Consider the following 26520-nt stretch of genomic DNA (forward strand, 5'->3'; position numbering starts at 1 on the left):
AAACCAGGAATGGACTCCGGACACGGACTCCAGGAAAACAAACCTTTTATTTCACCAGGGAAAGGAGCGACTCACGCCAGGATGCCAAGTGGCCTCTTCTAGACGTTTACAACATATTGGGCCAGATTCTCATACATTCGCGCTGCTCCTGGGCAGCGTAATATATGAGATCTACGTTACACCGCCGCAGGTCTACAGGTTTACATCCTGATTCTCAGAACACTTACCTGTAAACTTGCGGCGGTGTAGCGTTAGATTGCTCGTCGCAAGCCCGCCCAATTCAAATGGGGCGGGCACCATTTAAATTAGGCGCGCTCCCGCGCCGAGCGTACTGCGCATGCTCCGTCGGGTAAATTACCCGACGTGCATTGCGCTAAATGACGTCGCCCCGACGTCATTTGCCTAGATGTATACGTAAATGGCGTCCAGCGCCATTCACGGACGTCTTACGCAAACGACGTAATTTTTATTGAATTTGACGCGGGAACGACGGCCATCGTTAACATTGGTTGCGCCTGCTAATTAGCAGGGGCAACCTTACGCGTCGGGTACGCTACGCAAACGACGTTAATTCGCTGCGTCGACCTCGCGTATGTTCGGGAATCGCCGTACTTACCTCATTTGCATAGACGACGGGGAAAAGCGACGATGCGACACCTAGCGGCGGGAAAAAAAATTACTTTTAAGATCTGACAGCGTAACAGCCTTACGCATGTCAGATCTAATGGGTACCTATGCGCAACTGATTCTGAGAATCAGTCGCATAGATACCCGGGGCCAGATGAGGTGTTACGACGGCGCTAATGGTGTTGCGCCGTCGTAACGCCTTTGAGAATCTGGCCCATAGATTTCCTCTTGTATAGACATTCCTTGGAACTTCGTAAAACATCTAAAAGCTTGTTAGCGAGTGACATCTGCGGCTTCTCAGTTATCTGTCTAATTTATCATCTACTAAGCTGGAGACATGTGCACTGACCCAACATTTCTTTGTTTTCCTTTCATTTCTTGTTTTTTTTCCGTGTCATTATGCTATAGGCCGGGTGGGAAGTGGTTAAAGGCCCTCAAAGGTCATCAGGTTAAAGGTAACTCTGAATAATGGGCCTAGAGTGCAGTGGTCAGGAGTATATCATATACAGGGGTCAGGAGTATATCATATACAGGGGTCAGGAGTATATCATATACAGAGGTCAGGAGTATATCATATACAGGGGTCAGGAGTATATCATATACAGTGGTCAGGAGTATATCATATACAGAGGTCAGGAGTATATCATATACAGAGGTCAGGAGTATATCATATATAGGGGTCAGGAGTATATCCTATACAGGGGTCAGGAGTATATCATATACAGGGGTCAGGAGTATATCATATACAGAGGTCAGGAGTATATCATATACAGGGGTCAGGAGTATATCATATACAGGGGTCAGGAGTATATCATATACAGTGGTCAGGAGTATATCATATACAGGGGTCAGGAGTATATCATATACAGTGGTCAGGAGTATATCATATACAGGGGTCAGGAGTATATCATATACAGGGGTCAGGAGTATATCATATACAGGGGTCAGGAGTATATCATATACAGGGGTCAGGAGTATATCATATACAGTGATCAGGAGTATATCATATACAGTGATCAGGAGTATATCATATACAGAGGTCCGGGTCTTCTACTAACATTAATTAGAGAGAAAAGTCTCTCCTGTACGGTTCTCTCCTTGACATATCGTAGAATGAAGCCGTATTGTTCTTTCAGTGTCATCATCCCGTGTTCTGTCCATTTCCACACCGACACCAACATCTCCTCCACCATCCCGCTGTATTTGTTGTCTCACCATGTTTCCAATGATGGAGATCCAGAGACTGACCAGAGTCTTCTTCTCCATGTCACTAGGCCACCTCTTCCTCTACTATTGGGGTGCTGGGCCTTTCTATGACTACTCAGGACCCCCAACCTCTTCTATATGTAGCACTACCCCCGAAGGAGCTGCTGGTTGAGATTTGGGCCTGCCGTTACCTTACTGTTCACCACACTCGTCCCAGGGGTCCCTCTTGAAGAGTTATTTACAAATGTACGCAACCAACATTTGGTTTCTTTTAGCCAGGCCAGCAGCACAGTGAGGTAAATTGGCCAGGATGCATCCTCCAATTGAGTCCCCAACTGTTTTATTTCTTCCAGCAGGCAAGACAGCACAGGACCACCCCTGGACCAGTAGGCCCCAGAAAATCCTGGGCCTACTCTCAGCTGTGGAGCCTCGGGCCATTAGGCCCCGAGACTAGAAAATACTGCTAACACATCCCTGAGGCCAGGAGGGCCATACGGTCAGGATTGGAAGACCCCGCCAGAACGGCACCCTCCCCCAGAATGCACAGTGGACAGACCACGCCCACTGGGCTGCTTCTGGGAAGAAGGCACTCAATACACCCAGCCCATTGCCATTCCAACCTTGACTCCTGGTGACAGCGACACCCACAGTCAAGTGGAAGATGTGCAACACAGCTGAACTAGAACAGAAACCCACAATTTGGCATAATATTCTGAGCCAACTACAGCTCAGATAACTAAATTTACAAAATAGCACCTACTCAACAGGAGCTACATATAGGATTGTGAAAATTTCCATCCTATTTACTAAGAAGCTGAGGAAGATGTCCATGATGTAGATGAGGGTCACATATAGTATGAGCAGCATCACCCTTCTCTCTGTCACCAAGACCTAGTCTGGCAATGCCCAGAATGATACCAATTAGTCTCTGACCAATCTCACGGTTTGGATGGAATTTCTCCTTATATCAGTGGTCAGTGTAGTGGTCCCTTACATTGGTGACCAATGGGAGAAGGACCCTCTTATATGTCATCAGTGGGAAGACTGCCCTCCTTACAGATCATTGATGTCAATTGTTACTGAGAGACAGAAATTGTCCATTGCTCAAGGAACCCCTAGAACCCTTTGGAGGAACCCTGGCTGAGAAAGTCTGGACTAGGCAGTAATATATTTCTCTCCCCCTTGGTGGGAGTGGAGATGACCCATCTATAAGGATATACAGTACACACAGCACAAGGCCGTGTTCACACTACGAGACATTTCTCGGGGCTGCAGGTCCCCTGCGCTTCATAAGGTGGTGATCTCACTTCTACCATAGAGAAAGGAAGTCTCTATGGAAGACAGGAAGTGATGTCAGCTTCAAACAGGAAGTGATGTCTTGTAAAAATAGGAAGTCCTGGGTGAGAGGTGAGTCAGGAGAACAACAAGAGGAGACATCGCTGGAATCAGCAGCAGAGGAGGTAATAAGATCTTATCTTCTATTTACACCCAGTAACCCCGTCATGTCCGTCCTCTTCCTCCATAGTCACTGTGACGTCTTTTATCTCCAGCAGATGATAATACACACATATATAGTGCGGAAACCTAGATTAACCCCTTCAGGGGCAGAACATTCCCCATAGAGAATTCTCTTCATTTTGTCACATTTCCCACCAATCATCTTCTCACCTCATCAGTCTACAGGGAGTGCAGAATTATTAGGCAAATGAGTATTTTGACCACATCATCCTCTTTATGCATGTTGTCTTACTCCAAGCTGTATAGGCTCGAAAGCCTACTACCAATTAAGCATATTAGGTGATGTGCATCTCTGTAATGAGAAGGGGTGTGGTCTAATGACATCAACACCCTATATCAGGTGTGCATAATTATTAGGCAACTTCCTTTCCTTTGGCAAAATGGGTCAAAAGAAGGACTTGACAGGCTCAGAAAAGTCAAAAATAGTGAGATATCTTGCAGAGGGATGCAGCACTCTTAAAATTGCAAAGCTTCTGAAGCGTGATCATCGAACAATCAAGCGTTTCATTCAAAATAGTCAACAGGGTCGCAAGAAGCGTGTGGAAAAACCAAGGCGCAAAATAACTGCCCATGAACTGAGAAAAGTCAAGCGTGCAGCTGCCAAGATGCCACTTGCCACCAGTTTGGCCATATTTCAGAGCTGCAACATCACTGGAGTGCCCAAAAGCACAAGGTGTGCAATACTCAGAGACATGGCCAAGGTAAGAAAGGCTGAAAGACGACGACCACTGAACAAGACACACAAGCTGAAACGTCAAGACTGTGCCAAGAAATATCTCAAGACTGATTTTTCTAAGGTTTTATGGACTGATGAAATGAGAGTGAGTCTTGATGGGCCAGATGGATGGGCCCGTGGCTGGATTGGTAAAGGGCAGGGAGCTCCAGTCCGACTCAGACGCCAGCAAGGTGGAGGTGGAGTACTGGTTTGGGCTGGTATCATCAAAGATGAGCTTGTGGGGCCTTTTTGGGTTGAGGATGGAGTCAAGCTCAACTCCCAGTCCTCCTGCCAGTTTCTGGAAGACACCTTCTTCAAGCAGTGGTACAGGAAGAAGTCTGCATCCTTCAAGAAAAACATGATTTTCATGCAGGACAATGCTCCATCACACGCGTCCAAGTACTCCACAGCGTGGCTGGCAAGAAAGGGTATAAAAGAAGAAAAACTAATGACATGGCCTCCTTGTTCACCTGATCTGAACCCCATTGAGAACCTGTGGTCCATCATCAAATGTGAGATTTTCAAGGAGGGAAAACAGTACACCTCTCTGAACAGTGTCTGGGAGGCTGTGGTTGCTGCTGCACGCAATGTTGATGGTGAACAGATCAAAACACTGACAGAATCCATGGATGGCAGGCTTTTGAGTGTCCTTGCAAAGAAAGGTGGCTATATTGGTCACTGATTTGTTTTTGTTTTGTTTTTGAATGTCAGAAATGTATATTTGTGAATGTTGAGATGTTATATTGGTTTCACTGGTAAAAATAAATAATTGAAATGGGTATATATATATTTTTTGTTAAGTTGCCTAATAATTATGCACAGTAATAGTCACCTGCACACACAGATATCCCCCTAAAATAGCTAAAACTAAAAACAAACTAAAAACTACTTCCAAAAATATTCAGCTTTGATATTAATGAGTTTTTTGGGTTCATTGAGAACATGGTTGTTGTTCAATAATAAAATTAATCCTCAAAAATACAACTTGCCTAATAATTCTGCACTACCTGTATACTAATGGATTGTACCACTTTTATTGGGGATGGGGGGTTTCTATAGACATAAAGGGATAGAGGCGCCTGGACACTAAAACCATTACAAATGCTAAACATAATGTTCTTTTATGTGTAATCCCACTGGGGGGGGGGGGGCTGTTCTTACATGATAGAAACCCTCATATTATCCCTCATACAGTGGCGTACTAACTATGGGGCGGGGGGCGTGCCGCACGCTGGGGGGTGTCAGGCCGGCAAACCCCCCCCCTTCTACGACTGAAGAGGACTCTGTTAGCGCGGAAACAGCGGGTGGCATGGCTGTGACAGGAAGGCAGCAGCAGCCCTAACAGTGACAGGCTGAAGCCTGTCTTTGTGGGGGCGTGAGCGGGGTCCGTCAGCACACCCGGGACCCGGCCGTGGCTTTGATAAGTCTCGGCTGTGACTGTCTCGCAGCCGAGCAGACCGAAGCCGCCTCCCCCTCCTCTGTGTAGTGTACTCTACAAGTGCTGTGTGTGCAGCACGCTGATCAATCGAGCCGAGGTGCACAGCATTACAGGTCTGAGGGGGGTGTCTGTATTGTAAGGGGTGTCTGTATTGTAAGGGGGGTCTGTATTGTAAGGGGGGTCTGTATTGTAAGGGAGGGTCTGTATTGTAAAGGTGGTCTGTATTGTAGGGGTGGGTCTGTATTGTAGGGGAGGGTCTGCACTGTAGGGAGAGGGGTCTGCACTGTAGGGAGAGGGGTCTGCACTGTAGGGCGGTCTATGTAGCATGCAGGGGTCCAGAACTGTTGGGGGGGGGGGTGTCTGTGTAACATATAGGCGTCTAGAGCTGTGGGGGGGTGCAGTGTAATGTAAATGGATGCAGGGTGCTGTGTAATGTAAATGGGTCCAGAGGTGCAGGGTGCTGTGTAATGTAAAGGGGTGCAGGGTGCTGTGTAATGTAAAGGGGTGCAGAGTGCTGTGTAATGTAAGGGGGTCCAGTGATGCAGGGTGCTGTGTAATGTAAAGGGGTCCAGTGGTGTAGGGTGCTGTGTAATGTAAAGGGGTATAGTGTGCTGTGTAATGTAAAGGGGTCCAGTGATGCAGGGTGCTGTGTAATGTAAAGGGGTCCAGTGGTATAGGGTGCTGTGTAATGTAAGAGGTCCAGTGGTATAGGGTGCTGTGTAATGTAAAGGGGTGCAAGATGCTGTGTAATGTAAAGGGATCCAGAGATGCAGGGTGCTATGTAATGTAAGGGGTCCAGTGGTGCAGGGTACTGTGTAATGTAAAGGGGGCCAGAGGTGTAGTTGTGGAGAGGGGGTTATACAGTAGTGACAAAGAGATATTGAAGGATACAGAGGTATGCAGGGGGCACAGTGGGGTGTTTTTACATTTTACCATGGGGGGGGGGGCAGATATAGGATCCACCACGGGTGCCAAATGCTCTAGGTACGCCCCTGCCCTTATACACCCCCATCATAATATTGTACAACCAGTACAGTCCAGATCATTCTCTCTTATCAATTGTTCTACAGGTAACCTGTATACATCACATGACCAATGAGGATGGAGGAGGACCGGAGTCACATGACTGAGAGGATACTAAACCTCACCCTGGAGATCATCTACCTGCTGACCGGAGAGGTGAGGAGGATTCTGGGAGGTCACATGACATCACTCTTATCTCTATTAATAATACACAGACCTGACCGGAGAGGTGAGGAGGATTCTGGGATTCTAACGTGATATTCCTATTGGTTCCCCAATACAGAGATTTCCTCTTGTGAAGTCCGGTGATCATATGACCATCACAGTGCCTCCATGTGACTCCCTAAAACCCGAGAGACACAACATGGAGAAGATTCTAGAAGTCACCAAGAAGATGATGGAGCTGCTGACAGGAGAGGTGAGGAGGATTCTGGGACATTATCCAGTAACAGACAAGGGGTGTGTCTGGATGGTGACTGTATCATTGTGTGTGTCAGGTTCCTATAAGGTGTCAGGATGTCACTGTCTATTTCTCCATGGAGGAGTGGGAGTATTTAGAAGGACACAAGGATCTCTACAAGGACGTCATGATGGACAATCAGCCGCCCCTCACATCACCGGGTAAGAGGAGACTTTATTGTAAAGGAGAGAGCAGTACGGAGGCTCCACCTAGATCCCCCATCATCTGATAAACACATAGAAACAATGTATTCAGTCAGTGTGTGTGTTTCCTACAGATGGATCCAGTAATGGGAACCCACCAGAGAGATGTCCCCGTCCTCTGTATTCCCGGGATTATTCCACACAGGAAGGTCACACCATCCCCCACCATCATCAGGTAGATGAGGAACAATCACTGATAGTATCATTAGGATCTGTACATTATCTGCATTGTTACCATTGATGTCATTTTTATTCTATATTCAGAGTGGAGACCTGAGAGATCCTAAAGTTGAGATTAAAGAAGAGATAAAAGAGGAGGATGATGAGGGTGGGGTGATGGAAGAAGAACACAACGATCTGTACCAGGACACCATGGTGGAGTCATCCAGCTACAGAAACCCACCAGAGAGATGTCCCCGTCCTCTGTATTCCCGGGATTCCACACACGAAGGTTACACCATCCCCCACCATTACAAGGTCGGTGGGGCGGAGCATCTAGAACATGGACTGGTGGAGATGATTTGTGGATTTTGTATGTAAGTTTATATCTTACAGATGATATTCTCTCTCATTCTCTTGGTTTAGAGTGGAGATCCAATCGATATAGAATTTGAGGTGAAATCAGAAGAAGAAGAGACGTATGTGAGGGATGATCAGCAGTCTATGGAGGAGGATGGAATAACGGGGACATTTATAGAGGAGGACACTCCTACAGAGATCAGCGCAGGTGGGTCATTAACACTAAATCCATTCCTCCACCCATACTGCTCACTGATTGGTCCAGAGTAGGGAGGGGACTGGGTGATATCAGCCTGTAATCCCCTGGTCACTTTCCTGAGCTGTGTTCCCCGTCCTGTATTCCTGTATTTCTCTCGGATAATCTTCCTTCTCTGTGCTGCAGACACAATTTATGTCTCTAGACTGGATTTATGGAGATTCTGGGGTTCAGCTGGCGTTTCCGTTGTATTCCGCGTTGAGCATGCAAATTAGCTATTTCCGACGATCCACGAACATACGAGCGTCCGTCGCATTTTTTTACGTCGTTTCCGTTCGGCTTTTTCCGGCGTATAGTTAAAGCTGCTATATGGTGTGTACTCAATGCTAAGTATGGCCGTCGTTCCCGCGTCTAATTTTGAAAATTTTACGTCGTTTGCGTAAGTCGTCCGTGAATGGGGATGGACGCCATTTACGTTCACATCAAAACCAATGACGTCCTTGCGACGTCATTTAGCGCAATGCACGGCGGGAAATTTTAGGGACGGCGCATGCGCAGTTCGTTCGGCCCCTACCCGCCGCATTTGAATTCCGCGCCCTTACGCCGCGAGAGATACACTACGCCGGCGTAAATTACGGCGCAAATTCATTGAGGATTCAAACTAAGCCAAAGTAAGTTACAGCGGCGTAGCGTAACTGACATCTGCGCCGGGCGCAGCGTAGGTACGTGGATCTACCCCTCTATGTTGTACATTACATACTCCTGACCCCTGCACTATATACTCTATTGTATGTAACAAGGTCCCGGGCCTCTTGAGGACTAATGGTGACCTCCAGAGTTAGAGACAGCTGACATCCCCCTTTGTAGAGTGGGTTACGAGGCATGGTGGGTGTAATGCAAGATGGAATGATGGGCTCAAGTCGTGTTTTGAATGCAAACAAGAGATTTATTGTCTGAAAAAGAACGGTTGGAGAGCCGGTTTAGGGCCAGGACACATTTGAGTAGATGTAATGACAATTGGCAGACTCTGAGACTTCTATAGGTAGACTTCTATACAGTGGAAGGCCTCCAGCCGGACACCACTTCTGTATAGGTAGGACCGCTGTCTCCTATGGTAACAAATCTTGTTACAGTCACTAACGCTAGTTCTACATAACTCTTGGTAACACAGAATAGTTCTCTTCTTCTCACACAGTCTCTCACTGCAGACCTTCTCTCCCTGAGCTCCCGGTCTCTCACTAGACTTCCAGATTCAGTGGCCACTGACTTTTTTGAGCTCTTCTACAACAAAATCGCTGTATATTCCTCAAGCGTCACCCCCGCTATCCCGCTGGGCCTCTGGCTTGGCACCTGCTGAAGCTTTCCCACTTCTTCACTGTCCCAGGCTGGTGAGAAGATTGCTCTGGTACTGGCTCCAGCTCACTAACTGTAGTCTCCGGTAACAAGGTGGATGGGCCCTTAGTGGCGACAGCTTCCCCTCCACCTCCAACCACAACTGGTTTGCTGTTCAGCTGAACCTTTACTCTTGGTTGGACTCCAATCCTGCAGTCCCAACCCTGTGCTGCTTTTCTTGCTCCTGGATAGGCCTCAGGCTTCCGGCCTAGCAACCCGGGTGACATAACACACGTCAACCCACGCTGTCTGGGTGGCACAGAACCCTGATCACCTGACAAATAGATAGGCTCTCCCAGCAGGCCAAGGGACTAAAGAAACCCCTGACAAGATTAAATACCACCTGGTGAACTAAATTTATTAGCCACCCTTCCTAAACACCAGGGTGCTACATTTTCATTACGTACTCCTGACCCCTGCACTATATACTCTATGTTGTACATTACATACTCCTGACCCCTGCACTATATACTCTATGTTGTACATTACATACTCCTGAACCCTGCACTATATACTCTATGTTGTACATTACATACTCCTGACCCCTGCACTATATACACTATGCTGTACATTACATACTCCTGACCCCTGCACTATATACTCTATGTTGTACATTACATACTCCCGACCCTCGTCCTATAATCCCCTCATCACTGTCACTCCTATAAAAGACAGTTCTCGTTGTTTCCTCACTCTCTGACTAAGGTCCATGAATAAAGAAATGATCTGGTAGGAGATCAGAGGACCCATTTACTAGTTACCTTGAGGGGGGACTTGTAAGATCCTCAGAGACAAAGCTGCCTGATGTGGGCGGAGTCCTGGTTTAGGGGAACCAATCAGCTCATGTCTAGTAATAATCTTTGTATTTCTATTTTAGTAGATGGACGGGAGATGAGGAAAACCTCAGAGGATTGTCTCACTTTGTCTCCAGACTGTAAAGTAGAAGATGAGGACATCACACAGTATAGTCCAGGAGAAAACCCGACTACCTCAAATGTCCATCCGGCACCACACAGTGTAGATGGACCATCGTATTCCTCTTATCCTGAGGAACCTCAGACTGTGCGGGACGGTGCCGGACCATCATATTCCTCCCATCCTGAGGAACCTCAGACTGTGCGGGACGGTGCCGGACCATCATATTCCTCCCATCCTGAGGAACCTCAGACTGTGCGGGACGGTGCCGGACCATCGTATTCCTCTTATCCTGAGGAACCTCAGACTGTGCGGGACGGTGCCGGACCATCGTATTCCTATTACCCTGAGAAACCTCAGACTGTGCGGGACGGTGCCGGACCATCGTATTCCTCTTTTCCTGGGGAACCTCAGACTGTGCGGGACGGTGCCAGACCATCGTATTCCTCTTATCCTGAGGAACCTCAGACTGTGAGGGACGGTGCCGGACCATCGTATTCCTCTTACCCTGAGAAACCTCAGACTGTGCGGGACGGTGCCGGACCATCTGATTCCTCTTTTCCTGGGGAACCTCAGACTGTGCGGGATGGTGCCATCCTTCCAACAGATAAGAAGTTTTTCTGTACTGAGTGTGGGAAGTGCTTCAATTTTAAATCCAATATTAATGTGCATAAAAGATCTCATACAGGTGAGAAGCCTTTTTCCTGTTCTGTGTGCGGGAAATGTTTTTCGCAGACATCCAGTCGTAACACACATCAGAGATCTCACATGGGGGAGAAGCCTTTTTCCTGTTCTGTGTGCGGGAAATGTTTTTCAGAGAAGTCCAGTTTTAACAAACATCAGAGATCTCACACGGGGGAGAAGCCTTTTTCCTGTTCTGTGTGCGGGAAATGTTTTTCGGATAAGTCCAGTTTTAACAAACATCAGAGATCTCACACGGGGGAGAAGCCTTTTTCCTGTCCTGAGTGCGGGAAATGTTTTTCAAGTAAGTTCAGTCTTTCCACACATCAGAGATTGCACATGGGGGAGAAGCCTTTTTCCTGTTCTGAGTGTGGGAAATATTTTCCATATAAGTCCCATCTTTCCACACATCAGAGATCTCACACGGGGGAGAAGCCTTTTTCCTGTTCTGTGTGCGGGAAATGTTTTTCGCAGACATCCAGTCGTAACACACATCAGAGATCTCACATGGGGGAGAAGCCTTTTTCCTGTTATGAGTGCGGGAAATGTTTTGCCGATAAATCCGCGCTTTCCAGACATCAGAAATCTCACAGGGGGGAGAAGCCATATTCCTGTCCTTAGTATGGGAATTGTCAGTCACAGAAGTCCTCTGTTTAAAGTCATGTTGCTGGACATGTGGGGAAGAAGCACACCCTGATATACACCTCAGATATACTCCATGGCTGATCTTCATCATGTAAGAAACAGTTCATAAGGAGATCAGAGATCACCAAAGACATGGATGAAGTGTTGTACCGTGTTGGCCTTTGATAGCCGGAGAAAAATAAAAATTGAGTCATTCCCTCTCATTGGCTGAGTACATTTTGTGGTGGAAGATTTCACAGACATTTAGGGATCTATTATAAAACAAATTGTAGAATGAATGTGACACGGGTGACAAGCTGGATCCTCGATCCTTGTAGTCCCCCCATGTTCGTCTATCGAGCGTGTGCCGGCCTTTAGCTATGCGCTGGGCCGTCCACGACATGCCCCGTTGCTCCAGGGGTGGCTGGTGAGCTATATGCTACAGGGCACACAGATGGACCGGTCTCTATGGCTGTGTCACAGTGTGCCGGGCCGACAGCCATGCCGTATCTACCTGCGAACGTTGGGTCTGTCTGGAATGCCTCCAGCCGGTGGTCGCAGGATGGGTAAGTATTATCCCCTTGCCTTGGCAGGGTGGTTTGGCTGGTGCATTCCTGGGGAGGTCGATTGAGGGTCCGCCCTGCTTTCCTCTCTCCCTTCTTCCCCGTTCTGGGTGGCGGCTGTGAGGTGGGGGGGGGCTCCGTTACTACCAGTGGGCTGTGCTGCTGTGAGGTGCTATTTTTTTATTGTACTTATGGTGCTGTGTGTGCTGGACTGTGTTCTGCTGTGTTGTTACTGCGTTTTTAAACACATGTATGGCTGCCATTTTACTGGTGACGCGGTTCTGTATGTATCGGCGGCCATTTTCTTGTAGCCTGCATGCTGATTTTCTGCATGTCGGCGGCCATCTTGGAAATGTTTTTGGCCTCTAGTGACTGGAATAACGGCGCCAAAGCCCGCAACATATTTCCTGAGGGACTGCACAGCACAGACAGTGCTCTCAGCTCTTCTGCAGCACTACAGCCTGATCGGGTGGTGGGTCCCCTGCTCTCTGTTGCGGCCGGGAGGGTGGCCTGTGGGTCCTGCCTTGCAGTACTAGGGCGGCATATACGGTGGGTCAACATGGAGTCTGAACCCCAACCATGCCAGAGTTAACCCTTAGTGCCCCTGCGACCTCGGTGCATGCTATGACGACAGTCCTTGAGGCGTTTGTTGCCAGGATTGAAGCAAGTGGCCAGAAGGGGGGTAAAAAGCGCCCCCTCCCTGCCCCTGCTTCTGGGGATGTCTCTGACACAGAATCAGGCCCTGCTACTGCATCTGGCCCTGGTTCCGTCATGTCAGATGATGCAGGCTTAGCCCACACAGACAATGAGGATGACTCTGTTTCAGGGTCAGCGCATGATAGGGCGCTTGTTGGAGCTCTTCTCACTGCAGTGCGGGATACTCAGAAACTTGATGATCAGAGACATCAGAGAGGCCGGTCCCTTTTGGGTTCCGCAAGCCACCCCGCACCGCAAAAGTGTTTCCTTGTGTTCCATATCTGGACAAACTGTTATACAAGGAATGGGATCGGCCACAGAAAATGTTTGCAGTTCCAAAATACTTTGCGGTTCGTTACCCCTTTGAGGAGTATTTTTTTAAAAAGTGGGTTTCTCCTCCGTCAGTGGACCCTCCGGTGTCAAGACTGAACAAGGCCACCACGTTGCCTGTGGAAGGGGCTCCCGCATTTAAGGACCCCTCAGATAGGAGAGCTGAGGCTGTGGCATGCTCCATGTTCACAGTGGTGGGGTCGGCGGTGAGACCGGTTTTGGCCGGGGCTCTGGTGTTGCAGACACTTACCGAACGGGCAAAGTCCTTATTGCAGGAGCTGGAGGCGCAGAATGCTCCTGAGCTCTGTGTGGAACTGAACTGGCCGACCAGTTGGTGCAGGGCCTAAAGTTTGTCTGTGAGTCGGCCCTGGATACGCTTCCTTTGCTCTCCAGGGCCTCCGCCTACGCGGCTGAAGTGTTGGTCTGTGGACCAGTCTTCTAAAAAGGCCCTGGTGGATTTACCCTTTAAGAGTGAACGGCTTTTTGGGGCGTCCCTGGATGACATCATAAAAGATGCCACAGGCGGTAAGAGCACTCTGCTCCCACAATCTGGAAAGGGTAAGGAGCCTCGCCGTAAGCAAGGGCCCTCCTTTACTACCCCCAAGCGTTTTTTTCGCCCGCCAAGTGCGGCAGGAAAAGGTTTTCAGGGTGCTAAGGCGCCCACTGAAAGGCAAAAGCGCCCCTGGTACCGCAAGAACAAGTCTGCGGACAAGCCCGCCTCTGCATTAAGGTCTGCCCTGCCCGCATCTCGGGTGGGGGGCCGGCTTCGCAAATTCGCAGCTCAGTGGAGGTCTCTTCTTTCCGACCGTTGGGTTTGCGAAGTAGTTTCCTCAGGGTACAAGATGTTTCTCTCTTGTCCACCAAACAGATTTTTTCCCTCCAACCTCCGGCTTCCTCTGGATCGCCGGAAGGATCTGTCAGGGGCTGTCCAGGATCTGCTGGTCAGGGGGGTGATCGTACCGGTTCCCTCAGCGGAACGGTTTTAGGGATTTTACTCCAATCTGTTTGTAGTCCCCAAGAAGAATGGGGTCCGTCCAATCCTGGACCTCAATTGTTTTGTCAAAGTGCAAAAGTTCAGGATGGAGTCGATTCGCTCAGTAGTGGCAGCGCTCCATCAGGGAGACTTCCTAGCATCCTTGGATATCAAGGACGCGTACCTGCATATGCGCAAAACACCAGAGATTTCTGCGTTTTGCGGTCGGGGAGGACCACTTTCAATTTGTGGCCCTCCCGTTCGGCCTGGCCTCGGCACCACGGGTTTTCACCAAGGTGCTCGCTCCGATTCTGGCCCTGCTGAGGCAGTGCGGGATCGCTATCGTAGGATACCTGGACGACCTTCTTCTGAGAGCTTCTTCAAGCTCAGAATTCCTTCCAATGTGTTTACATTAATGAGAACATTGTTTTGCCATCCTTATGTCCTCTGCCCAAAAAACGGGAAGGAGGCCACTTTGCATTCCTTAGACGTGGTTCTTGCCCTACTTGTCTGCTACGGCTCCGTTTCGGAAGTCGGACTCACTGTTCGTGTTGGTGACTGGTCCTAAGAAAGGTCTGGCGGTCTCGTCGGCCACCATTTCTAGGTGGATCAGACGGGTCGTGCTCCAGGCTTATGCCCTAAAGGGGCGGGCGCCTCCCTTTCAGGTTACGGCGCATTCGACCAGGGCGATTGGTGCCTCTTGGGCTTTCCGTCATCAAGCGTCTGTTTTACAGGTGTGTAAGGCAGCGACCTGGTCGTCAATCCACACCTTCTCAAAGTTTTACAAGGTGGATGTGAGTGCATCTTCGGATGCCTCCTTCGGTCGCAAGGTTTTACAGGCAGCAGTTTAAGGTTGAAGTTCCTCCGTTGAGGAGCTCTGGTTTGTTTGGGGTGAAGCTTGGTTTGTGTTTTTTCCCACCCCTCAATATTTTTGACACTGCTTGGGGACGTCCCTAAGGTCAATGCTGCTGTGTCCGTCCATGAACGGAAGAGAAAATAGGATTTTTGTACTCACCGTAAAATCCATTTCTCTGAGTTCATGGACGGACATAGCACCCACCCCTCCTTTTGTTTGTACTGCTTGTTTACGAACTGGAGCTGCATGAGGCAGGGAGTGGGATGTACCCGGGGACCCGCCCCCTGGGAGGTGCTGTACTGAGAGAAGTGTTTAAAAACTTGAAGTGCTGTTTTTCCTGCCTAGTCTCTCCTGAAAGGAAGGATATATAACCCTAAGGGCAATGCTGTTGTGTCTGTCCCTGAACTCAGAGAAATGGATTTTACGGTGAGTACAAAAATCCTATTATTTCACCAGGGAAAGGAGCGACTCACGCCAGGATGCCAAGTGGGCTCTTATAGGCGTTTACAACATATAGATTTCCTCTTGTATAGACATTCCTTGGAACTTCGTAAAACATCTAAAAGCTTGTTAGCGAGTGACATCTGCGGCTTCTCAGTTATCTGTCTAGTGGGTGTCCTTTGTGGTCCTGGCAGCATCCCTGGTGGTCTTGGATGGGCATCCACGGGGGGGGGGGCTGTGCTCAGCACAGACCTCCCTGTCAGGAAAGCAGCCGATTCGGCTCTCCTCTATTCTCATCTGTTAGATGCGAGTGAGTGTTTACACTGTGATCTGCCGTGATTGGACACAGTAGATCACGTGGTAAAGAGTCTCCGTCAAAGGTGTTGTGGTGTGTCAGACTGACTGACCCCCTAGGGCACGCAAACACGCCAGTAAGGATAATTGAACCACTTCCCGGCCGTCATTTTGCTATAGGCCATGTGGGAAGTGGTTAAAAGCCTTCACAGGTCATCCGGTTAGAGGTAACCCTGAATAATGGGCCTAGAGTGCAGGGGTCAGGAGTATATCATATACAGTGATCAGGAGTATATCATATACAGAGGTCAGGAGTATATCATATACAGGGGTCAGGAGTATATCATATACAGTGGTCAGGAGTATATCATATACAGAGGTCAGGAGTATATCATATACAGGGGTCAGGAGTATATCATATACAGAGGTCAGGAGTATATCATATACAGGGGCCAGGAGTATATCATATACAGAGGTCAGGAGTATATCATATACAGAGGTCAGGAGTATATCATATACAGGGGTCAGGAGTATATCATATACAGAGGTCAGGAGTATATCATATATAGGGGTCAGGAGTATATCATATACAGGGGTCAGGAGTATATCATATACAGTGGTCAGGAGTATATCATATACAGGGGTCAGGAGTATATCATATACAGAGGTCAGGAGTATATCATATATAGGGGTCAGGAGTATATCATATACAGGGGTCAGGAGTATATCATATACAGTGGTCAGGAGTATATCATATACAGAGGTCAGGAGTATATCATATACAGGGGTCAGGAGTATATCATACAGGGGTCAGGAGTATATCATATACAGGGGCCAGGAGTATATCATATACAGAGGTCAGGAGTATATCATATACAGGGGTCAGGATTGTATCTTATAAAGTGGTTAGGAGTATATCATATACAGAGATCAGGGTCTTCTACTGACATTAATTAGAGAGAAAAGTCTCTCCTGTATTGTTCTCTCCTTGACATATCGTAGAATGAAGCCGTATTGTTCTTTCAGTGTCATCATCCCGTGTTCTGTCCATTTCCACACCGACACCAACATCTCCTCCACCATCCCGCTGTATTTGTTGTCTCACCATGTTTCCAATGATGGAGATCCAGAGACTGACCGGAGTCTTCTTCTCCATGTCACCAGACCACCTCTTCCTCTACTATTGGGGTGCTGGGCCTTTCTATGACTACTCAGGACCCCCAACCTCTTCTATAGGATTGTGAAGATTTATATCCTATTTACTAAGAAGCTGAAGAAGATGTCCATGATGTAGATGAGGGTCACATATAGTATGAGCAGCATCACCCATCACTCTGTCACCAAGACCTAGTCTGGCAATGCCCAGAATGATACCAATTAGTCTCTGACCAATCTCACGGTTTGGATGGAATTTCTCCTTATATCAGTGGTCAGTGTAGTGGTCCCTTACATTGGTGACCAATGGGAGAAGGACCCTCTTATATGTCATCGGTGGGAAGACTGCCCTCCTTACAGATCATTGATGTCAGTTGTTACTGAGAAACAGAAATTGCTCAAGGAACCCCTAGAAGCCTTTGGATAAGGTGACCAGATTTTTTTAAAGGAAATCCAGGGACATATTTTTTTTTTTACTAGCAATGGCGGCAATTAGCAACTCTCTGCCCATCACCGCCGCCACCAGCCTATCAAGTCTTACTCTCGGGGGCCCCCGGCTGCTACTGGGTGGGGAGCGGAGGAAGATCATCCTGCCAGGGATAGCAAGGAGTTAGGTAGGCGGCTGGCCGGGGACTTGAGCCAAGGCTGAAGAACATGCGAGCGGAGCTGAATGGGCACCCGAAACTGAAGAAATATTCCCTCTGCTCCAACCAGCACATGATCATCATAAAGGGGCATAGATAATGGGAAAAAGACACCCCCCTAAGCTAGTAGGAGCTGGGGGAGGGGGAGGCGTTTAATTCAATTTTTTTTTTTTAATATGCACTGACTGTCTTTGAAATTGGCCCAGCCCCTGTTTTAACTCAATCAGGGGACAAAACCGGGGACAGACTTGGTCCGGGGACAGTGTCCTCAATCCGGGGACTGTCCCCGGAAACTGGGGATGTCTGGTCACCCTACCTTTGGAGGAACCCTGGCTGAGAAAGTCTGGACTAGGCAGTAATATATTTCTCTCCCCCTTGGTGGGAGTGGAGATGACCCATCTATAAGGATATATAGTACATACACACACAGGAGAAGTTTGTCAGGGCTGCAGTTCCTCTGAGCTTTTTCAAGGTGGTGATCTTCTCACTTCTACCAAAGAGACAGGAAGTCTCTATAGAAGACAGGAAGTGATGTCAGGTACAGACAGGAAGTTCCGGGTGAGAGGTGAGTCGGGAGGAAGTAGTGAGGAGACATCGCTGGAATCGGCAGCAGAGGAGGTAATAAGATAGGGTGACCAATGGGAGAAGGACCCTCTTACGTTAGGGTGACCAGACATCCCCAGTTTTAGGGGACAGTCCCCTGATTGAGGACACTGTCCCCGGACCAAGTCTGTCCCTGGTTTTGTCCCCAGATTGGGTTTAATAGGGGGCAAGGGCAATTTCAAAAGACAGTCAGTGCAGAATTAAAATAAAAATATATATAGAATTACCCCCCCCCCCGCTCCGCTGTGCCTACTAGCATAGGGGGGTTGTATTTTTCCCAATATCTGTGTCCCTTTCTGATGATCATGTGCTGGTCGGAGCGGAGGGAATATTTCTTCAGTTTCGGGCGCATGTTCTTCTGCCTTGGCTCAAATCCTGGCCATCCACCTGCCTATCTCCTTGCCTTCCCTGGCGGAGTGATCTTCCTCCGCTCCCCACCCAGTAGTAGCCGGGGCCTGAAGAGTAAGACTTGAGAGGCTGTGAGGCGGGCGGCGACGGTTGCCGATTATTGCCCTTACTAGTAAAGAAAAAATATGTCCCTAGATTTCATTTTAAAAATCTGGTCACCTTATAATAAGATCTTATCTTCTATTTACACCCAGTAACCCCGTCATGTCCGTCCTCTTCCTCCATAGTCACTGTGATGTCTTTTATCTCCAGCAGATGATAATACACACATATACCTCCCAACTGTCCCTGATTTGGAGGGACTGTCCCTCATTCACAACAAAGTCCCTCTTTCCTCCTCATGTGTCCCTCATGTTGGTCTGATCTATAACCACTTAAGCCCCGGACCAATATGCTGCCTAAAGACCCAAGGTGTTTTTACAGTTCGGGACTGCGTCGCTTTAACAGACAATTGCGCGGTCGTGCGACGTGGCTCCCAAACAAAATTGCTGTCCTTTTTTCCCCACAAATAGAGCTTTCTTTTGGTGGTATTTGATCATCTCTGCGGTTTTTATTTTTTGCGCTATTAACAAAAATAGAGCGACAATTTTGAAAAAAATGCAATATTTTTTACTTTTTGCTATAATAAATATCCCCCAAAAACATATATAAAAAATGTTTTCCTCAGTTTAGGCCGATACGTATTCTTCTACCTATTTTTGGTAAAAAAAATCGCAATAAGCGTATATCGATTGGTTTGCGCAAAATTTATAGCGTTTACAAAATAGGGGATAGTTTTATTGCATTTTTATTAATTATTTTTTTTTACTACTAATGGGGCCGATCAGCCAAATTTTTTTCATGACTGCGACATTATGGCGGACACTTCGGACAATTTTGACACATTTTTGGGACCATTGTCATTTTCACAGCAAAAAATGCATTTAAATTGCATTCTTTATTGTGAAAATGACAGTTGCAGTTTGGGAGTTAACCACAGGGGGCACTGTAGGAGTTAGTGTACACTTAGTGTGTGTTTACAACTGTAGGGGGGTGTGGCTGTAGGAATGACGTCATCGATCGAGTCTCCCTATAAAAGGGATCACTCGATCGATGCAGCGCCATAGTGAAGCACGGGGAAGCCGTGTTTACATACGGCTCTCCCCGTTCTTCAGCTCCGGGGAGCGATCGCGACGGAGCGGCTATAAACAAATAGCCGCGCCGTCGTCCCGGATCGCTCCCCGAGGGAACCCGACCGCCGCGTGTAGCGCGGGGGGGGGTCCCGATCGGAACCCCCAACCCACGTCTAGGCAGGCACGTACAGGTACGTTGATGTGACTGTCCGTGCCATTCTGCCGACATATATCTACATGCGGCGGTCGGGAAGTGGATATACATGTATATAAAATGCACTATTTATCTATCAAAAACTCTTTTCCGGTGCTAAACCTTCCTTCCAATTTTTACATTTTTCTGCTGCATTTGTAAATTCCAAAAGCCAATATAAAGGAATATTAGTGGTGAAAATGCACTTGTGGGTTTTACCGATTTATTTTTTTATTCTCTATTAAGGGGTGTGTCCTATGCCTACATACTTTATAGAAGTCCCTCATTCCCATCTCAGACAGTTGGGAGGTATGTACACATATATAGTGTGGAGTCGTACATTAACCCCTTCAGGGTCAGAACATTCCCCCACTTACAGGGCCGGAAAATTTTCTTTCAGGAATGTGTTTTTTTCCATCAGTTTACCTTTTCAGTTTATACTAACAGATTATACGATAATACGGGATGGGGGTTTTATTTAGAGGTGGACTTATGATACATGTTTTTGATTTTATAATCTTTATGGAGGAGGAAATAACTATTCCTGATGTCTGTGAAGGTTCAACACAAGGGGTGTGTCTGGATGATGACTTTATCTTTGTAAGTATCAGGTGATGTCACTGTCTATTTCCCTATGTAGGAGTATTTAGAAGGACACAAGGATCTCTACAAGGACGTCATGATGGACAATCAGCCGCCCCTCACATCACCGGGTAAGAGGAGACTTTATTGTAAAGGAGAGAGCAGTACGGAGGCTCCACCTAGATCCCCCATCATCTGATAAACACATAGAAACAATGTATTCAGTCAGTGTGTGTGTTTCCTACAGATGGATCCAGTAATGGGAACCCACCAGAGAGATGTCCCCGTCCTCTGTATTCCCGGGATTCCACACAGGAAGGTCACACCATCCCCCACCATCATCAGGTAGATGAGGAACAATCACTGATAGTATCATTAGGATCTGTACATTATCTGCATTGTTACCATTGATGTCATTTTTATTCTATATTCAGAGTGGAAACCTGAGAGATCCTAAAGTTGAGGTTAAAGAAGAGATAAAAGAGGAGGATGATGAGGATGGGGCGATGGAGGAAGAACACAAACATCAGTACCAGGACACCATAGTGGAGTCATCCAGCTACAGAAACCCACCAGAGAGATGTCCCCGTCCTCTGTATTCCCAGGATTCCACACAGGAAGGTCACACCATCCCCCACCATCATCAGGTAGATGAGGAACAATTATTGGTGGTTATGATTTATACACTAACTTGTTTATTATAATGAAAGTTTTATTATATATTCAGAGTGGAAACCTCGGGGATTATAATATTGATATTAAAGAAGAGTATAAAGAGGAGGATGAGGAGTATGGCGTGGTGGAGGAGTTTTCAGAAGGACACAAGGATATGATGGAGCCACCTAACACCAGGAACCCACCAGAGAGATGTCCCCATCCTCTGTATTCCCGGGATTCCACACAGGAAGGTCACACCATCCCCCACTGTTACAAGGTCGGTGGGGCGGAGCATCTAGAACATGGACTGGTGGAGATGATGTGTGGATTTTGTATGTAAGTTTATATCTTACAGATGATATTCTCTTGGTTTAGAGTGGAGATCCAATCGATATAGAATTTGAGGTGAAATCAGAAGAAGAAGAGACGTATGTGAGGGATGATCAGCAGTCTATGAAGGAGGATGGAATAACGGGGACATTTATAGAGGAGGACACTCCTACAGAGATCAGCACAGGTGGGTCATTAACACTAAATCCATTCCTCCACCCATACTGCTCACTAGGGATGAGCAGCCCCCCATTCGAACTCCGTTAAAGTCTATGGGACCTGAACGTGAAAAATCAAAAGTGCGAATTTTAAAGGCTAATATGCAAGTTATTGTCCTAAAAAGTGTTTGGGGACCTGGGTCTTGCCCCAGGGAACTTGAATCAATGCAAAAAAAGTTTTAAAAACTGCAGTTTTTTCGGGAGCAGTGATTTTAATAATGCTTAAAGTGAAAACATAGAAGTGAAATTTTCATTTAAATATCGTGCCTGGGGGTGTCTATAGTATGCCTGTGAAGTGGCACATGTTTCCTGTGTTTAGAACTGTCCCTGCACAAAATAATATTTCTAAAGGAATAAAAGTAATTTAAAACTGCTTGCAGCGGCAATATAGATGAAAATGATTGAGAAAAATGGCATGGGTCGCCCCCAGCCCATTACCAGGCCCTTTGGGTCTGGTATGGATATTAAGGGGAACCTCACACCCAAATTAAAAAAAGAATAGGTGTGGGGCCCACAGGCTCTATATACTCTGAACAGCAATATATAGGTGGTCCACGGGTTACAAAGAAGACAGGGACTAGAGGTTTGTTCTTAAGTTGAATCTGTTTGTAATTTGGAACTGGTACATTTTGTAAGTGTAGCTCCATACAAAAATCTATTTTTAAGCTTTTTGGAAAACATAGAGAAGGGTTATCACCCCTGTAACATTTGTTTTGCTGTCTGTGCCCCGTGTTCAGAAGATTTCACCTCACTTTCTGTCCCAATGACAATTGGATTTAGAAAATTTGGGGTTATTAGGGAAACAAGGATTGGTGATAAAGCATCAGTGGAGAGGAGACACCTTTTCCCATATTAACTCTTACAGGAGAGAATTTCCCTTTCTAGGGGTAGATTTCCTCTCACTTCCTGTTGTCTCCCTCCGTTTGTAAGTCGGATTTTTGAAAGTAGGGGTTAGCCTGTATATACTATACGGCCTGCCCTATATACTCTGCAGAAAATTGGGCCTTAGGTGTTGCTGGTACCAGAACACTGTAAGCCCTCACAGTTACTCTTGGTGGGCGCAAGAACGGGCCCTGCTGGGAAATATTATAGCAAAAATTGTAATTGCATGCCAGGGGCAGAAAAATTGGGCCTTAGTCAGTGTGTCAGGTCACCTGTGGCCAGGTGACAAGTGCACCCCGTTGGGGTCAGGGATGGACCACATGGTAGTGAACCCAGTTGCCGACTGCTGCAATCAGAGAGGAAGCGTGAGCCCAAGATTCCCCAGGGCGCCTGGGGTGGGGGCCATACAGGAAGGAGAGAAGCAAAAAGGCAGCCAGAAGAGGGTCAGGCCTCTAATGGACACATGAGAAGAAGGTAAGCTGCCAGACATTATTGCATGTCCATGACACAGTGGTGGTGATGCGACAACACTGCAACCCCTCACAGATACTCTAGTTGAGCGCAGGAATGAGCCCTGCTGTGAAATATTACAGCAAAAATTGTAATTACACGCCCCTGTTAAACAGGGGCAGAAAAATTGGGCCTTAGGCAGTGGTGGTAGTGCCCTGAAACAAAAATATTCTTAGAAGCTATCAACATGAACATTGAGGAGGAATAGGATAGTCACTCAGCATAGGCAGTCTTCAAGGGATCCCACATCCTGGTAGGAGATCAGAGGATCCATTTACTAGTTACCTTGAGGGGGGAATTGTAAGATCCTCAGAGACAAAGCTGCCTGATGTGGGTGGAGTCCTGGTTTAGGGGAACCAATCAGCTGATGTCTAGTAATAATCTTTGTATTTCTATTTTAGTAGATGGACGGGAGATGAGGAAAACCTCAGAGGATTGTCTCACTTTGTCTCCAGACTATAAAGTAGAAGATGAGGACATCACACAGTATAGTCCAGGAGAAAACCCGACTACCTCAAATGTCCATCCGGCACCACACAGTGTAGATGGACCATCGTATTCCTCTTATCCTGAGGAACCTCAGACTGTGCGGGACGGTGCCGGACCATCGTATTCCTCTTATCCTGAGGAACCTCAGACTGTGCGGGACGGTGCCGGACCATCGTATTCCTCTTATCCTGAGGAACCTCAGACTGTGCGGGACGGTGCCGGACCATCGTATTCCTCTTATCCTGAGGAACCTCAGACTGTGCGGGACGGTGCCGGACCATCGTATTCCTCTTATCCTGAGGAACCTCAGACTGTGCGGGACGGTGCCGGACCATCGTATTCCTCTCATCCCGAGGAACCTCAGACTGTGCGGGATGGTGCTGTCCTTGCAACAGATGAGAGGTTGTCCTGTCCCGAGTGCGGGAAGTATTTCAGTTCCAAAAGCAATCTTAATAAGCATAAAAAATCTCACACAGGTCAGAAGCCGTATTCCTGTTCTGAGTGCGGGAAATGTTTTTTACAGAAGTCCAATCTTTCCACACACCAGACATTGCACACGGGGGAGAAGCCTTTTTCCTGTTCTGAGTGCGGGAAAAGATTTTCACAGAAGTCCATTCTTTCCGCACATCAGAGATCTCACGTGGGGGAGAAGCCTTTTTCCTGTTCTGAGTGCGGGAACAGTTTTTTACAGAAGTCCAGTCTTTCCGCACATCAGAGATTACACACAGGGGAGAAGCCTTTTTTCTGTTCTGAGTGCGGGAAAAGTTTTTCACAGAAGTCCAGTCTTTCCGCACATCAGAGATCTCACACGGGGGAGAAGCCTTTTTCCTGTTCTGAGTGTGGGAAATGTTTTTCACAGAAGTCCTATCTTTCCACACATCAGAGATCTCACACGGGGGAGAAGCCTTTTTCCTGTTCTGAGTGCGGGAAAAGTTTTTCACAGAAGTCCTATCTTTCCACACATCAGAGATCTCACTCAGGGGAGAAGCCTTTTTCCTGTTCTGAGTGTGGGAAATGTTTTTCACAGAAGTCCTATCTTTCAACACATCAGAGATCTCACTCGGGGCAGAAGCCTTTTTCCTGTTCTGAGTGCGGGAAAAGTTTTTCACAGAAGTCCAGTCTTTCCACACATCAGAGATCTCACTCTGGGGAGAAGCCTTTTTCCTGTTCTGAGTGTGGGAAATGTTTTTCAATGAAGTACCATCTTTACACACATCAGAGATCTCACACGGGGGAGAAGCCTTTTTCCTGTTCTGAGTGCGGGAAAAGTTTTTCACAGAAGTCCATTCTTTCTGCGCATCAGAGATCTCACTCGGGCGGAGAAGCCGTATTCCTGTCCTGAGTGCGGGAATTGTCTTTCAGATAAGTCCAGTTTTTACAAACAGATGACAAAAGAGAGAATACCCCCTTGGTGGGACTTTACAAGCCAAACACAGTGTTAGTATAAAATAATCTTTAATGGGACAAGATAAACATGTTGGCACTTGATACAAGCACACAATGCGCACCTAGGTGCATATAAAAGCAACAAAAGTGCAAATTACAAAGGAATACCATCAAAGACAATGGCCCAGATTCAGGTAGATTTGCCCATTACTTACACCTGTGCAGCTCAGCTGAATTTCTCTGTGCCGGGGCAATTTGTCAAGATTGCCACCTGATTCAGGATTCCTTTTGTCTGTTAATTTGCTCCTGTGTAAGGCAAAATTGAGGGCGCAAGCCAGCGCAAGTGAAAGTGGGTGTGCCCCTATGCAAATGATGTATTTTCAGCTCAGCAGTGGTTTACGCCGGGCGCACGCATGCGCAGTTCGGGCGCTCCCGTCTGCGCATGCGTGAAACTGCGCCTGTCCTATTTTCAGGGCAAATCCTGCTTGCACTGAGCAAATAAATAGGGGCAGACCTGCGCAGGTCCTGTGCAAAATTACATCCTGCTTGTTCCACCCCCCCCCCCCTGAGATAAGAAAAAGAAAAGCAAATTTTGTCTCCGCTGAGATGGATATACTGCTGGCGGCACTGACGCGCCATACTGCCGTTCTTTTTGGTTCAGAGCGGAAGAATACCACCGTAGCCCAAAGGAGGGCAATATATGAGGCTATTACATTGGACATAAATGCCCTGGGCATTGAGGAGGGTTCCTGGGAGGACATCCAAAAATTTTTTACTGACATGCGTCGTCGAGTCAGGGACAAAATTGTCCTAATCCGAAAGCATAGCAGGGGCACGGGAGGAGGACCAGCCTGCTCTTTACTATTAAATCCGGAGGAGGAGGTGATCGCACAGAGTTTAGCGCTGGAGCAGGTGGAGGGACTCCCAGGCTATGACTCCACTGTTGGGGACTGGTAATTTTTTTTTTCTCATATTTGCTGTGTATCATGGGAGGGGGTAGAAGGGAACATGTGATAAGTGTGTTGCTCCAGCAACATATTTTTTTGTGTCATCCAAAGATGTTGATGATGAGGCTGGGCCGTCGTCGGCTGTAGGGCGACCCACGCCATCCCCAGAACATCATGGGGTCCAGTCAGGCCCCCTGCAGATACTGGGCATGTTGGTGGAGGAGGATATAGTCCATCTAGGGAGGAGGAAGTGGTGGAGGAGTCCATTATCCTCAACCTGGATGAATCTGTGTACCTCCAGGAGGATCCCACCATCCCTGACCTCCCCACCACCCCCCGACCATAACGTCATCCCCCTCCCCTTCTTCTCCCTCAGTTCGTGACCCAGCCTCTCCTCCAAGGAAGGCTCTATGTAAAACGAGGGGTGTACCCTCCAGCCTCCGTGAAGGTCTGCAGGAGGAGCAGACCCGCCATATAGGGGACATGGTGGGTGGCGGACAGCCTGGCATCCTCCTCCTCATCTGTGCAGCAGGCCCTCACCCTGCATGCTGACCGGGGGAAACGAGATACTGAGAGCTTGGAGGAGGTTAGTGTGAACTGTGCAGCCATGGTGACCTGTATGGTGGAGCAGCAGGACGCCACCGCATTGCTAACAGCGGAGGTGAGCAGGTTGGCAGGTGCGGTGGAGGCCAACACTGCTGCTGTGCGGGAGGAGGGGAGATTAACCCGGCGGC

General features: G+C 47.7%; 1 pseudogene; it reads left to right on the forward strand.

Annotated features, from left to right (window-relative positions):
- The first annotated feature begins 10737 nt into the window (after nt 1-10737).
- LOC120910660 overlaps nt 10738-26520 on the forward strand; it is a 39861-nt pseudogene continuing 24078 nt past the window's right edge.

This window comes from Rana temporaria, chromosome 8 (assembly GCF_905171775.1).
Source record: "Rana temporaria chromosome 8, aRanTem1.1, whole genome shotgun sequence".
Taxonomy (NCBI): Eukaryota; Metazoa; Chordata; class Amphibia; order Anura; family Ranidae; genus Rana; species Rana temporaria.